The sequence below is a fragment of the Cervus canadensis genome, chromosome 11 (assembly GCF_019320065.1).
Source record: "Cervus canadensis isolate Bull #8, Minnesota chromosome 11, ASM1932006v1, whole genome shotgun sequence".
Lineage (NCBI taxonomy): Eukaryota > Metazoa > Chordata > Mammalia > Artiodactyla > Cervidae > Cervus > Cervus canadensis.
Window position 1 is genome coordinate 50,744,168 of NC_057396.1, and position 13,966 is coordinate 50,758,133.

Below are 13,966 nucleotides of genomic sequence, written 5' to 3' on the forward strand. Positions count from 1 at the left end.
GCTGCATCCCAGGTGCTCCATCAGGGTCAATGAACAGTGGTTCTTCCAAAATTGCTGCAGGAATGGGTGAATTCCTCACCCAGCCTCTGCTTGCATAATCCCAGGGTAGAGAGCTCACTCCCTCCAGGGCAGCCTCTTCTGTGATGAGATGACTCTGCCTGGGAGAAGGTCCTCCTTCATCTAGGTCAGAGATCCATGACTCCTCCCGTGGCCCTGGCTCTCTTCGTGGGTCCCCTCTTTGTGACAGCCTTGGGTACTTCACAGTGGTCCCTGGAATTTGCAAAGCAGCACTATCTCCCTTAATAGCAAGTATTTTCGTGTACATATTACCCTGTAATCTTGAGGGAAGTGTTTCCACCAAGGCCTAAAACAAGCATGGGTTTTAGGGGTTTCGATACCAACCAACCTCTGGCCTTGGAAAAGATAACTTCCTGTCTCTGAGCCTCAGTTTTCTCATCTGGAAAATTGGAATAGTGAAATTTACCACCTAGGATTGCTGTGGGGCTTAAAGAGATGATATATGTAAAATGTTCTGTACGTAATCGGTCCTTGATAAAGGTTAGTTCCTTTTCTGCCAGGTACATAAACAGTTCCAGATGGAGAGCTCATTTGTACTTAGCATTCATGTCTATATAAATAATGTGCAGGTGGGGGAGGAATTGTCAGGTGGCCAGGGGGTGAGGGAGTCCCTTCCCAGCAGCAGGAACAGCTTAAGCAGAGAGCAAGAGGGAGAAGTCTGGTTTCAGGGAAGGGTAAGCAGAGTCTCCTTGCTGCTGGCATCAAGGAGGGCAGGAGGGAGAATGACTGGGGAGGAGACAGGCGCATGCCAGGGAGGGCCCCAAGCATTCAACTAAAGAGGCTGGGCTTTGCCAAGGTGGGGCCTGGAAGAGGTCTGGAGCTGATCTGGGGGTGGATCTGGAAGGGAGGGGAGAGGAAAGAGAGTTCCTGGGAGCTGAGAGGGGAAAGTTTTGGGGTGAGAATTGACTTAGGCCCATCATTGGGAGGGAAAGCCTGGCCACTTAGTAGGGGCACACCCGTCATGAGACGCAGGGCCTCTGACCCTCCAGCCCAGTACCTCTACTCTTGCATCTTCCGGGCCACCAGGCTTTGTTGGAAAGAGCACCCTTTCTGCCTTTTCGGTCTAGGAACAGACGGATGAAGACCAGAGGAGGAGACCTGAGCCAGATCTGCAGCCAGAGGGATGCAGGGCAGACCAGAGCAGAGGCTAACCTTGCCTATTTATCTAGCGGGGACTCAGAGAAGTCCCTTTCAAGAGCTAGGCTTTACAGTTTTCTAAGCTCTGTCACAGTTATGGGTCCTGCGAGACTTGTAACTGCCTTGGGATGGGAGGAAAGAAGGCTGGGCAGAGATGATTAAACCTATTTTTAAGGTGGGGAAACCTAGGCCCAGAGAAGGGGAATGACTTGCCCAAGATCACACAGAAAATGTCTGGTAGAGCTGGACTGGAACCCAGACCTCCTGCCTCTCATTGCATCCTAGCCCCTTTCCACAGTACAGAGGGATCATCTGGGCAAGACGTTCTCACTTACCTGCTCTGGGTGAAGAGTGAGGGGAGCCAGGGAGAGGTTGACAGCCATCAGCAGACAACACTTAACCCAAACTGACAATTTAATTGTGAAAATGTGGACGAGGTACAGTTATGTGTAAGGAAATCCAGACGGTCTGGGCCCCTGGGGAGCCTCGGCCAGCACCCCAGTTGCCTGGGAAACGGAGAAGGTTGGGGATGATGTCACTAGATTTGAAGCTAAGGCATGGGGGATGGGCTACCCAGCCACCTCTTTGGGACCAGATGGGGCTGTGGGCCTGACCACAGGCTGCCGTCCTCACAGTTAGCTCCTTCCCTTACAGATGGGGCAAAAGGGGGCTCTGGAGCGGGGTGGTGACTTGCCCGAGGTGACAGGGAGTCAGTGTCCATGTCCATTCATCCAGCAGGCTGCAGGCGTCTTGAGCACAGGGGTCAGAGTCAACTGTGAGTCCCTGTGGCCTGCTCTGGGCCTTGCACAGAGCAGACCCCAACTTTGCAGCAAAGGCCGCTTGATCCCTTTATAAAAAGGGGATATAGACCAGTCCGGGAGGTGACACTCATTGAGTTCATAGTAGCCTTAGGTGAGGAAGAACCCTGAGCAGTCACCCAGGGCTATGCTATCTGAGCCAGGGGACACTGAGCTGAGAAAGGGCAGGTCAACAGGCCAAGGTCACCAGCAGGTTGCGGCAGCTCTAGGCTGACCCTAAGTCATGCCCCACACGGGCAGTCCTTACCCAAGGAGGAGTCGTCCCTCTCACACCACCCCCTCAGCCCTGGGCCAGGGATCTGGACCTTGGGAAGCCCCCATTGTCTGAAGCATTTTCTCAGAATCCCCAGCGTCTGACCAGAGGCTAAAGATCAAGCCACCCAAAGCATCAATAACAATGTAATAACTGGCCTTAGCCCCCACTGTGTGCCAGGCTCTGGGCAATCACTCTATGATTCTTATCTTAAATATTTATGATTCTCTGGGCTGGGGATTACTGTTCTCCCTTTGTAGTTCAGAAAACAGAGGCTGGGGGTGGGGGGTGGGAGGAGTGTCACCTGCCTACCTGGATGCAGCCAGAAAGTGACAAGCTGAGACTTACACCCCACACCACTCTGCATCTAAAATCCATGACTGCATTTTACCTCAGTTCTTAGATTATCCTACAGTGGCCCCTGGGGGAGAGGGAGGCTGTTTTTGCCTGCCCAGTCTCCCTCCCACTTCTGATGATAAAAGCACCCCTCCCCATCCATCCCCAAATATCTGGGGTTCTGGCACTGCTGGTCACAGACCTCGGTACTCTACTAGATGGCCTGACCTTTTGAAGGTTTCCATTTTCCGATCCACCTAATATGACCCAACTGGACCACATAGAGCTGTTAATCCCAGCTAGCATGGATTGGTTCTGGGAGAACACAGTTTGCTCCCCTCTGGAATGCAAGTTCTAAAGGTGTGATCCTCAGAGTTTCCAGAAGCCAGTAGCCCTATTCCCTGCCATGTGAGCAAGATAAGGAAAAGGAGGGAGGCAGAGAAGAAACAGGCAGCGGGTGGGGAGGTCATCCGAGTCCCCAGCACACCGTTGTCCCTCCCAGTTATGTGGGCCAGTGAATCCATGTGCCTTAGGCTCATTGGATTTAGCTCTTTATCTAGAGTCTTGCATCTGGAGCCATCCTGACTGTCACCTCTGCACTGTGCCCCAGAGTCGTGTGCTGCTGTTAGAGGAGGTACAGGATGAATAAAGTTTCTTTTCCTCCAGGAACTAACAATCTGGGTAGGGGAATGTGGGATGGATACAGTTCTGGGTTCTATCTCTGTTCTGTCTCAGAATTGCAGTGTGATCCTTTCTCTCTCTGGGCTATAAGTTTCCCATCTTTAACACAGGGACAAGGAGTGGATACTGGGTTCAATGTTCTGCAAGATCCCCTCCAGATCTACACAACTACTTTTTTTTTTTAAGAAAAAAATTGACGTATAATTCACATAACATATATTCACTCTTTTAAAGTGTACATTGCTGTTCAGTCACCAAGTCGTGTCTGACTCTGTGACCCCATAATCTGCAGCACGTCAGGCTTTCCTGACCTTCACCATCTCCCAGAGTTTGCTCAGACTCATGTCCACTGAGTTGATGATGCCATCCAGTTCAGTGGTTTTTAGTATATTCACAAATTTGTGCGACCATTGCCACTTTCTAATTTCAGAGCATTTCCATCACCCCCAAAGAAATCCCATACCTGTTAGCCCTCATTTTACCTACCACCTCAGCCCCTAGCAGCTGCTAATTTCCTATGGATTTTTGGACATTTCAAGTTCCTTTTCAAGTTCATCCATGTTGTAGCATGTATCAGTACTTCATTTCTTCTTTTAATGGGATAGTATTCCACTGTATGCATATACTCCATTCTGCTTACCCATTCATCAGTTAATGGGTTGTTTACACTTTTTGGCTATTATAAATAATGATGCTTGCATATTCATGTACAAGATTTGTATGAAATATATGCTCAATTTGTGCATGTGTGTGTGTCTGTGTGTAGGAGAAGGGTTGCTGGATCGTATGGTAACTTTAGATGACTTTTGTGGAACTGCCAAACTGTTTTCCACAGTGGCTGCACCATTTTACATTTCTACCAGCAGAAATGTGTGAAAGTTCCAACTTCTCCACATCCTTGCCAGCACTCATTTTCTATCGCTTTTGCTTTTGGCTGTCCTAGTGGGTGTGAAGTAGTATCTCATTGTGATTTGACTTGCCCCAATGACTAATGATATTGAGCATTTAAAAAAAAATTTTTTTAAGGTTTTTATTGGGGCAACACTGATTAACAGTGTTGTGATGATTTCAGGTGAACAGCGAAGGAACTCAGCCATACATATACATGTATCTGTGATGTTGAGCATCTCTTAATGTGCTTACTGGCCATATTGGCCATTTGTGTATCTGCTTTAGAGAAATGTTTATTCAAATCTTTTGCCCCTTTAAAAAGTTGGGTTATCTGTTTTTTTTTTTTTATTGTTGAGTTGTAAGAGTTTTTAATATATACTGGATTCTACATCCTTAACAAATATAGTATTTGTAAATATTTGCTCTTTTATGTGGGTTGGCTTTTCATTTTCTTGATAGTGTCATTTAAAGTACAAAGTTTGTCATTTTTATGAAATACAGTTTCTCTATTTTTTTCCTTGGGTTGCTGGTGCTTTTACATAGCTAAGAAATCACTGTCTTGTCCAAGGTCAAAGAGATTTACATTTGTGTGTTCTTCTAAGAGTTTTCTGGTTTTAACTCTCACATTTAGATCCTTGATCCATTTTGAGTTAATCTTTAAATACTATCAGGTGAAGGTGCAACTTCATGCTTTTGTGTGTGGATATCCAGTTGTACCAGCATTACTTATTAAAAAGACTATTCTTTCTCCATTGAATTGTCTTGGCTCCCTTGTCAAAAATTCAAATGACCATAAACGTATGGGTTTATTTACACAGTTACCTTTAAAGTGACATCTAAGAATTAGGTTACAATAGCCTCCACGTAGTCACAGGTATGTGACAGGTAGTGTGGCAGAGGGAGAAGAGCAAGTGGGAAATGTGGACCCCTGCAGACCTGGGTTACTTCCAGATCCACTGGAACCCCAGGCAAACTATTTTGTCTTTAAATAAATAGTACAATGTACTATGGGCTTCCTAGGGGGGTGTGTGTGTGTGTGTGTGTGTGAAGTCGCTTCAGTCATGTCCAGCTCTTTGCGACCCTATGGACTGTAGCCCACCCACTAGGCTCCTCTGTCCTTGGGGATTCTCCAGGTAAGAGTACTGGAGTGGGTTGCCAGGCCCTCCTCCAGGGGATCTTCCTGACCCAGGGATTGAATCTGTGTCTTTTGAGTCTCCCGCATTGGCAAGTGGGTTCTTTACCACTAGGGCCACCTGGAGGCAGCACTAGTGGTAAAGAACCTGCCTGCCAATGCAGGAGAGATGTAAGAGACTCAGGTTCCATCCCTGGGTCAGGAACATCCCCTGCAGGAGGGCATGGCAACCCACTCCAGTATCCTTGCCTGGAGAAGCTCATGGTCAGAGGAGCCTGGCGTGCTACTGTCCACTGGGTTGCAAAGAGTCAGAGACAACTGAAGCAACTTGGCATGCACACATAATGTATTACACTGTACTTTCTTGTAAAAAATACCAACATCTGGATGCTCCTGAGCCTTGGTTTCCTTCTCTGTCATGTTTCAGCCCCAAAGCTGGTGTAAGTTCCTACATAAGAGGCAGGGAGTGGAAGGGTTTTGCAGGTGGGGTTAGGGGCATAAGCAATGGTGTGGAAGCTGAAAAGTGCTGGGTGTGATGTGGGGAATGGTGAGAAGTCTGTAGGTCTTGGTGGGGGTGGGGGTAGCACATTGAAAGATGGCCTCGCTCTCTCTTTTTTTATGCTTTATTTATTTTAGGTTGTACTGGGTCTTCATTGCTGCACGTGGGCTTTGCTTTCTCTAGTTGCGGTGAGCAGGGTCTTCTATTGTTGCAGAGTCCAGGCTCTAGGCAGACAGGCTTCAGTAGTTGCAACTCACAGGCTCTAGAGTGTGGGCTCAGTACACACAGGCACACAGTCGCAGCACACACTCGCAGCATGTGAGATCTTTCCCTGCCAGCAATCAAACCGGTGTCCTTTGCAAGGCAGATTCTTAACCACTGGGCTACCAGGGCAGTCCCTGCCTCTCTTTCAGCTGGTGAAAACCCAAAGTCTGGTGCCTGCATTACAGCATAGCTCAGAAGACCTCTCCCACATCCCCCTAGGGAGCCCCATGGCGAGAGGCCCAGCCTTGACACCCAGCCATGCCTCCCAGCCACAGGGGTAGCAGTGAGCAGGCTGCCTGGCTCTTGAGGCTCTCAAACCCAGTCTGGGTTTGGTGGGGCTGTACTGGGAATGCAAGGTGATTGGGGTCCGGTGGATGCGCTTTGGCTCCCTAGATTTGTGGTTAGGTGAACAAAATATGCAGAAAGTAAGGAAGGAGAACTTGCAAAAGGAAAGTAAGAGGCAACTACCATTTGCTGAGCATCGGCTACTTCCAGGACGGACTGTGGACTTCATCTCGGCTCACAGCCATGCAGAGAAGCAGGGATCAGGAGGAGCGTGTCCACTTCATGGAACCCTAAACTGGCTCAGAAAATGATGCCTTTTCCCAAGATCACACAGCCGGCGGGTGACAGAACTAGACCTCCTGTCCTATTCTGTTTGTTCTGAAGCACAGGCTTTTCTTGAAATGCCAAGCTACCCTGGAGAAGAGAGAGGAAAAGAGAAGGAAGGCAAAATAGAGAGAGGCCCAACAGAAGAGCGAGTCACACTGAGAGGAAAATAAAGAGGCAAAAAATAAAAACCAAGAGTGGAAAGAGCGTGAGGCCGCAACTGAGCCTGGAGTGGGTCCTCGGGGAGCCGCCGAGGGCGGGAATGGGCGGAAACCGGCTCATGGAACCTGGATCCAAGAACCCTGCTTGGCCTGAGACCTAGTGGCAAAGCTCTCACCTCAAGATCCTGAAGAGGGGGAGGCTGGCATGGGGGCAGCAGGGTCTGCCCCCGAGGAGGGCAGCAGGGCCGGATGGCCAGGGGCTGCCAAGCAGGGCCCTTCACACATCGTCCAGCTCAAATAACCACCGTGGCCACGGGGGCTGGCAGGCCCTTGCTCCCGACGTGCAGAGCAGCAGGCCGGGGAGGCCGGGAGGTAGGAGCAATGACCAGGCCTTCCTGGAACACTGGTTGTTTCTTAGGACAAACTCCTTAATGTGACCTGTTAATAGGGTGCTTCACAGTTTATTGTTCAAACTGGGACATTCTGAAGTGAGCACAGACAGATAAGTGTGGCCTCTGACCTCTAAGGCCCCACATGGTCAGGCCTGGCCCTTTCCTGCTGCAGCTGCCCCTCTCTGTTCTGGTCTTCCTCTGCAGACACTCTGGAGCGGGCCTCACCTTGTCTGGAGCACCCTGTCCCATGCCCTCCCGGTCTCCACACCCCTTCATTGTTCCTGCTCGCCGCCAGAACCCAGCTCAAGCCACACCAGTGCCCTTGGTGAGCCATCCAGTACCTTCTGTGCTTTTCCTTCATGGCTCCAGTCACAATCACAATAATCAAAGAAATTCATAATTAACGTGTTTGATTGTTTTAAAGTCTGTTTCCCTTCCTAAGGGCGGGGCTGGGTCTGACTTGCCCACGGTTGTATCCTGAACACCCAGCCAAAAGCATAAATGAAGCCAGTGCATAAATGAAGAAATCAACCCCCAGGGCCCCTGCATAGCCAGAGTTGTGTGTCTCTCTTGTATTTTGGGGTTATTCCCTCTACTAGGAAAGGAAGGAGCTAATCCTCCTTGGGTGCCATGTGCACTTCTGACTTCTTCCCCAGGCTCTGAGCTCCCAAGGGGAGAAATTTGCCCCCTTCTTATCTAGTCCATCCAGTCGCAAAGAGGTGGACATGACTGAGAGACTTTCACTTATCTCTTCCCCAGTCTCTATCCTAGTTTAGGGCCTGAACAAGGGACTCAAGTTGGACTTTCTGATGAGTCATGACAACATAAATATCACTAGAGTGGATCACAGAAAATCATGAGATAATATGCACATGCTGAGTTCAGGCCTGTGGGTACCACAGGCACAAAAAAATGCTAGTACCTCTTAAAGAAGAGACACTACCTCTTAAAGAAGAGAGGTCATCTTGTCCAACCAACCATGTTTTTTTTTTAAGTTTTTTTTTGTTGTTGGATTTTTTTTTTAGTGTACCATTCAGATTTTAGTATATTCACAAAGTTGCACAACCATCACTACTATCTAATTCCACAATATTTTCATTACTCTAAAAAGAAACTCCATACCCAATAGCATTCATGCCTCCCTTTCCCTTCTCCTCAGCCCCTGGCAACCACCAGCCATCTGATTTTAAACACAGGGAAACAGGCCCAGAGAGGGCAGTGCCTTATCTAATGTCACACTGCCAGCCAGCAGCAGAGCCAGGACCAGGGGCCAGGCCTCCTGACACCCTGTCTGTTCCGTGTCTGAGCTCTCTCTGGAGGCTTCCAGTGTTCTCTGGTGACTGGCATGAAAGGGCTGTTTAGCAAAGGCCCATTAAGTTGAGGCTAACAGGTAAGATGAGACTAGACCATCTGTTCAGTTCAGTTCAGTTCAGTCGCTCAGTCGTGTCCGACTCTATGCGACCCCATGAATTGCAGCACGCCAGGCCTCCCTGTCCATTGCCAACTCCCGGAGTTTACTCAAACTCATGTCCATCAAGTCGGTGATGCCATCCAGTCTCTCATCCTCTGTCATCCCCTTCTCCTCCTGCCCCCAATCTGTCCCAGCATCAGGGTCTTTTCCAATGAGTCAACTCTTTGCATCAGGTGGCCAAAGTATTGGAGTTTCAGCTTCAGCATCAGTCCTTCCAATGAACACCCAGGACTGATCTCCTTTAGGATGGACTGGCTGGATCTCCTTGCAGTCCAAAGGACTCTCAGGAGTCTTCTCCAACCCTACAGGTCAAAAGCATCAATTTTTCGGTGTTCAGCTTTCTTCACAGTCCAACTCTCACATCCATACATGACCAATGGAAAAACCATAGCCTTGACTAGACGGACCTTTGTTGGCAACGTAATGTCTCTGCTTTTTAATATGCTATCTAGGTTGGTCACAACTTTCCTTCCAAGGAGTAAGCTGCAATCACCATCTGCAATGATTTTGGAGCCCCAAAAAATAAAGTCTGACACTGTTTCTACTGTTTCCCCATCTATTTCCCGTGAAGTGATGGGACCAGATGCCATGATCTTAGTTTTCTGAATGTTGAGCTTTAAGCCAACTTTTTCACTCTCCTCTTTCACTTTCATCAAGAGGCTTTTTAGTTCCTCTTCACTTTCTGCCATAAGGGTGGTGTCATCTGCATATCTGAGGACCATCTGTACTTATGTCCAAAAACTGCCTGTGCCTGGAATAGATCTGAGGGCTTTTGAGGGGCAGAAGACGCACCTAGAAATCATTTCCAACTGGTATCCTGCTTTCTACAACAGTCAGTGTCCTTTCATAGCTGGGGGTGTCTTCCCCCAATCAACCACATGGCCTTCTCTGTGGTCAGAGTAGACTCAGAGTGGGCATGAGGAAGCAGGGGCCAGACTTCCCAGGTTTCCCATTGTTTTTAGGACCCCAGAAAGCTGAGTCAGCCTATGAACCCAGTGTGTACATCTTCCTACAGTAATTTAGCAGTTTTCACATTCCATGCCTTAGCCAAAATGGAAAATGAAAGAAAGGAAAAAAAAAAAGGCAGTGCTATGTTTTAAAATGGCCTTAGCTCTGTGAGTTCCAACATGGGAATCTGCTGTCTGTGATGTCATGGGCCCCAGGTCCTCTGGGCATTGTTATTGACACTTCATGTGGTAGGCTGGGCCCCGGATCCACACATTCCTCTTGCCAGAGCTGTGTGAGCCTGCGGGCAGGCAGTGGCTCCATCTGCAAGCCTGGGCCAGACCCCTGAGCCAGGATGGAGCCAGGCACTGGGCAGACAGGGGGCACCCTCTGTAAGAGCCCAGTTCAGCTCCTTGCTCTGTCATCCAGAGGTCTCTGAGGTCCTCCCCTCATGGGATCTGCGGCCACCCTGAGACACAGAGGGTCAGCACCCTGCTCTGTGTCTGTCCATGGGGCAGCAGAGTGGTGTGGCCCTGCTCCGGTCACGTAGTTGGGGAGTGCTGGCCTTGCCCATCACTAGGGGAGCCCTGCCCTCTGACTTTGAATGCTATGAGGAGGGCCTGGTCCTTGCCCACGAGCAGTTAACAGACTGAGTCAAGCTATGGGGAAAGCACTTGGTCAAGTCCAAGTCTTCATTTTACGGTGTGGAAGAAACCAACAGGGCAGGGACTGGCCCAAGGCCACGGAGACCATCCACAGGCCAGGCAGGGCTGGATGCAGGCTCTGGACTCCTGGCGAGGAGCATTTCTGACTCTATCTGCACTTAAGCAGTTCCGTTCGGGCGGAAGCTCTGCTGTTCCGGAAGAGACGCCAGGCCTTTCCAGAATCCGGTCTGAATCAGGATCTGCTGTCAAGGCTTGGTCCTCAGGGAAGCACTGCTGGCAAAGAGAGGTGAGGTATTGATTATGGCTGGGGCTGGGGGAGTGTGGCTGAGGCCGGGAGGTGGGGAGAGAAGGGATGGGAAAGGGTGGTGGAAGTTTCTCCGAGAGACAAACTGAAGGCACGTTTACTTTTGCTTTTGCTTATCTGTATTTTCTAATTTCTCTGCAGGTCTAAAGCTCATTTTTCCTATTTAAAAGTAATAACCTATTATTTGGGCATGGTCTGGAAATCCAGGGTTGTCTCAGTCCTGACTGGCTGTGTGAACTTGGGCAGGCCCTTGCCTCTCTCTGGGCCTGTCTTAGAAATGCCAGTAAATAAGGTTTGCCCCATGAGAAGTAAATGAATCCAAAGGCTCCCTGGCTCAGGACACAGCTCTTTGGCCGGGACATCAGAGCTGTTCATCTGTCCAAAGGAAGAACACAGCAACCCAGAAGTGAGGTATCTAGAGAAAATCCAAGGTTCAGAGACATCCACTTGCGCTGTGCACCCATTCAGCACAGTCCAGAAGGTAGGCATTGTCTGAGGGCCATGCCCATTCCAGTCTCTGCAGACGGCCTCTCTGCTTGGAGTGGAGATAATTTGCCAGGCCTCACCAAGGTCTGAATGATCTGCCCTCTGCCCCAGCCCTCCTCGCCCAGGCTCCACGCCCACCAGGCAACGGCTCTCAGACACCCGGCTCCCTCCCAGGAGGGAAGGAAACTGGGGAGGGGACAAGAGTACTCCTGTCAGTAGAAACAGAGATGGCCTGATATCAGTCATAATAGTGTTGGGAGGTGGCAGTGATCTTGAGTGACATGGTTAGAGCCAGCTGTCCAACCTCCCCGGGTGTCTTGAGAAAAGTCAATGTCAGGACAACCAGATGAGGGCCAGACTCCAAGCTGGCTGAGAGTCCAGGTCAATCACCTGGGACCTGTCACCCAGTAAAAGGGTTATCTCATTTTAATATGTGTATATTGTATAGGACATTGCCTGGTATAAAATAAGAAGTTAATAAAAACTGCTAAGTGAAAGTTAGCGGTGGCCAGTCTGGACAGATGGGTGGAGTCGTGGATCCACAGAGGGAAGGGTGCCTTGGTCCTGCCGCCTGTCCAGCAGGAGCCCTCGTCTCTCTGAGACTCAGCTGACACAGCCTCTGCCTCCCAAAAGCACCTGGCTGACGGTTCTGAAAATGCTCTCTGGTCTTCCCATCTCACCGCCCCTCTGGTGTCTGGGCTGGGGAAGGATCATGGCTCTCCATCTCTGAATTACATCCCCACCCACCACCTACCAGTGCTTCCTTGGTGGCTCAGTGATAAAGAATCTGCCTGCAATGCAGGAGATCCAGGTTCAATCCCTGGGTCAGGAAGGTCCCCTGGATGAAGGAAATGATAACCCACTCCAGCATTCTTGCCTGGGAAAACCCATTGATAGAGGAACTTGGCAGGCTATAGCCCATGGGGTCACAAAAGTCAGACACAACTTAGCGACTAAACCACCAACTATCACTTACCACCCACCAGCTCTGAGTTCTAAACCTCAGAGGCCTGGAATTCTAGGTCAGCCTGGGACCCCATAATGTCAGAGCTGGAAGGACTTCAGTATGCACCTTGCTGACCCCTCCTCCAGTATACACATGTGGAAAATGAGGCCCAAAAGGAACAAGAGATCCCCTCCCACCCTGCATCTCCTATCTACATAGCCAGGGAGCCCAAGGCTGGACTGGAGCTGGGGGTAAGCCTCATGCTTTTTCCCAGCCTCCTCTGGTCTCCACAGGTCCCCAGAGGCCACTCCAGAGACTGTGTGTCCTCATCTCCCATGGCCACATCTCACCTGGTCTTTGTTTACTCCGTCCTCTGTGGCTCTGTCTGGGATAATTCTCTCCGAGTGGGGTCAGCCCTCTGGGAGTAGGCAGCTAATGAGCTTCAGATGTCCAGGACAAACTGCCTCATGGAAGGCGGATGCTGAGATGCTCGCGCTGATTGTGGACACCGGCCACTGGTGCTGGCTCAGAGAGGTCCCCTCCTCTTCCCTTTACAGGGTGCTTAATTCCCCACTTGGAAGCAGCAGGTGCCAGTTTCACCCCAGAAACCCTGGCTGGGGTGTCTATTTCAAGGAGGTCTGGAAAAGGGCAGGGAGGCTGGAGGACAAAAGCATTTTGATCATTTGGGAATTTATTTCTTTTTCTTTCAAAGTTTTACTGGTCTTTACACTGAGGTAGCAGCATGGATGGGAAGGGAGGCGGGTGAGCTGCTTATTGATGGCCAGCTCTGTGCATGCTCCGGGCTGGGCACAGATGTCATCTTTTCCAACCCTCACAGGCTCCCCGCAATATTAGGACTGTCACCATCTACTCTACAATGAGGAAAGCTGATCTAAAGATCAGAGAGAAGTGAGGCAGTGTGTCCAGGGTCACACAGCCTCTGAATGGCCAAACTAGAGTTTCAACTCACTTCTGTCAAGAGTCCAGATTCTTCCCTACAACAAGCTGAGATGTTTCCAGAAGACCAGGATGGTGTATTATGGTCTCAAAGCTACATGGATGGTGAGGGCCTGTGGGCTGCCCTGGGGTTCCAGGCACCAAGGCTGCCTTTGCAGCTGACTCACTCTTCCATCTTCACAGGGCAACAGATTTCATATTCACAGAATGCGGGGGTCATCATCACAAACTCAGGTGAGGTAATCCTAATTGCTATAATTACATCCTCAGACATGCCCAGAACACATTCTGGGCACCAGACCCTCTGCCAGGGGGTGTTCCATTGGTTAACTGGTAAGAGCTTGGATTCTAGCTGTGTGATCCTAGGGAAGTTACTCTGCCTTTTGGTGCCTTCATTTCCTCATCTGTGAAACGAGGATAGTACTAGTTCCTATCTCATGGAGTTGTGAAATGAAATTAGTTAATATCTGTAGAGGGCTTAGAAGAATGCCTGGCACAGAACACATACACAAGTGTTAACTGATATTGAGCTCAACCTTGGGAGACGGGTGTTGAGATTTTCCTTGAAGCACAGGGATGGAGATTGAGGTGATGCACTGCAGTGATTCTCAAAATCACTGTGCTCCAGAATCACCTGGAGAGTTCATTAAAGTGTGGAGGGCTGGGTCCCGCCCCCAGAGTCTCTGGTTCAGTAAGTCTGGATTGGGGCCTGAGAATGTGTGTTTCTAGCATATTCTCAGGTGAAGCTGATGCTGCTGGTCTGGTGACTCTACTCTGAGAACCAGCACTCTAGCAGACCTGAGTTGTCCCAGGCCAGCTAGGACTCTCGATAGCAGAGGCTCAGTAAGTAATTGTCACCCTGTTTATTTAACTTCAATGCAGAGTAGCATGTGAAATGCCAGCCTGGATGAGTTACAAGCTGGAATCAACATTGCTGGGAG

The 13,966-nt window shown here is 49.7% G+C and overlaps 1 long non-coding RNA gene across 3 annotated transcripts; it reads left to right on the forward strand.

Moving 5' to 3' along the window:
- Positions 1 to 7,211: 7,211 nt before the first annotated feature.
- On the forward strand, positions 7,212 to 13,966 carry LOC122449785. 3 transcript variants are annotated; one of them, XR_006272022.1, is made up of 6 exons: positions 7,212 to 7,576; positions 10,499 to 10,618; positions 10,778 to 11,117; positions 12,907 to 13,130; positions 13,209 to 13,259; positions 13,908 to 13,966. It is a non-coding gene; the product is annotated as an uncharacterized LOC122449785 (long non-coding RNA). The 3 variants fall into 3 exon arrangements; XR_006272020.1 differs by lacking the exon at positions 7,212 to 7,576 and having other exon boundaries at positions 9,477 to 10,618; XR_006272021.1 differs by lacking the exons at positions 7,212 to 7,576; positions 10,778 to 11,117 and having other exon boundaries at positions 9,480 to 10,618.